We start from the raw sequence: 1,890 nt of genomic DNA, 5'->3' as shown, positions 1-1,890 counted from the left end.
TGCTTGTGGCTGAAGAAGGGACACTGCTCTGTGTCGATAAAGTGGGGCACAGGGGCTCTGTGGGGATAAAGTGGTGCATGGGTGTTCTGTGGGGATAAAGGGGGGCACTGGTGCTCTGTGGGGAGAGAGAGGAGCACTCGTGACCTCTGGGGGGGGGGGGGGCATTGATATTTGGTGAGGTTAGGGGGGAGGAAATCAGTGTCGATGGGGAGTATTAGTATTCAGTGGACTACCTACCTATTCATGCTCTGCACCCTGTGTTGCTGCCCCCCTCTTCCAGAACTGTGACAGAATGGCTATTATCATAGAATTGCTTTTGATTATGAATAGTTCCATTTAATGTAATTTATATGGTAACTTCACCAAACTTGACTTAATGTTGGAGGGAAAGAAGATACTCTGTGGAAGGGGGGGGGGGGGGGGCACTGGTGCTCTGTGGAGGGAGGGAGGAGGGGACAAGAACTATGTAGCGGTGGGTGTAGGGCGTGGACTGGTACATTCTGCAGGGGGTCACTAATGCTTGTGGAGGAAGCATGGGGCACTGGTGCTATGCGGGGATAAAAATAGGAGCTATGCTTTTTGACAAGGCTCAGCGAGAGAAAATGGCGCCGCAAAAGGTGAAAAGTACACCAACAGTGAAGAAATCCAAAAAGGCTACCTGGAGGTTCACTCTGGATCTTACCCATCCTGTAGAAGATGGCATCTTTGACTCTGCCAACTTTGAACAATTTCTCAAGCAGAGAGTGAAGGTCAATGGGAAAACTGGAAATCTTGGGAACGTTGTTCATATTAAACGTCAAAAGAACAAAATTAACGTCGTTTCAGAAAAGCAGTTTTCTAAAAGGTACCTAAAGTACCTCACAAAGAAATACCTAAAGAAGAACAGTCTGCGTGATTGGTTGCGTGTAGTTGCATCAAACAAGGAGACCTATGAGCTTCGCTACTTCCAGATCAGCCAGGATGAGGAGGAGTCTGAAACTGAAGAATAAATGTCTATCAAATAAAGATCTTTTATGCAAAAAAAAAAAAAAAATAGGGGCTATATTGGGATGAAGGGGGGGCACTGGTGCTCTGTGGGGATAAATGGGGCATTGGTGCTCTGTGGGGGATAAAGGGGAGCATTGGTTCTTCTCTTGGGGAGGGGAGGGGCACTGTTACTTGGTGAGGTTAGGGCTGAGAACATTAGAGTCAATAGGGAGCATTGTTATTCAGTGAACTATTTACCTACTGTAAGGGATCTTCCCGGGGTAGGGTGTGTTTGGACACAGTTCACAGCAGACTTGGAATTTGATAAAGCAGATCTTGGCGTTTATTCGTGGTACAAACAGTCCAGCAAACAAAATATACAGCAACACCGTGCTTTCTAAGTACAACAAAAATAAAAGTCCTAGCCCGGCTGGGCGCTTACTAACAGGTTCTGCTCACCTATCTGACACTTACAAACACAGCGTCTTTTGCCTGGATGTCGCAGGGTGAGTTTTAGCTCCAGCAGTGGCTGTGCTTGCAGCTTCCTTCAACACACAGATTGTTCATTCCCTGGCTGAGAGCGATCACCTGCAGACCCTGCAGGTCCTTTAGCTTCCCAGGCTAATTAGGATCAAAGCTCACCTGATCCCAAACCCAGAACTGGATCGGGGGATGTGGAATGACAGGTCCCTCTACCAAACCTACCTGCCATTCCATATAAACCCAGGCCCGGCAAAATTAAATAACAACTCAGCAGCATATCGCTGCTGAGAAACTGATCCATCCTGGATTTACCATCTCACACTGTGTAGCAACCTAGGTGAGATGTACACCCCCTCGATCACTTCTCCAGTGACATGTCTACATATCCCCCCCCTCTTTTTCAGACCGGAGGGCTGAGCCTTTTGTCCCCACAGACAACTT

General features: G+C 47.7%; 1 pseudogene; it reads left to right on the top strand.

The window, feature by feature from the left end:
• Positions 1-578: 578 nt before the first annotated feature.
• LOC143933281 (ribosomal protein eL22-like pseudogene) lies at positions 579-1,005 on the top strand (annotated as a pseudogene).
• Positions 1,006-1,890: the final 885 nt, after the last annotated feature.

The sequence above is a fragment of the Lithobates pipiens genome, unplaced genomic scaffold (assembly GCF_037356315.1).
Source record: "Lithobates pipiens isolate NorthernLeopardFrog02 unplaced genomic scaffold, aLitPip1_a1.2 Scaffold_27, whole genome shotgun sequence".
NCBI classification, from domain to species: domain Eukaryota; kingdom Metazoa; phylum Chordata; class Amphibia; order Anura; family Ranidae; genus Lithobates; species Lithobates pipiens.
This window is presented reverse-complemented; position numbering and strand designations above follow the sequence as displayed.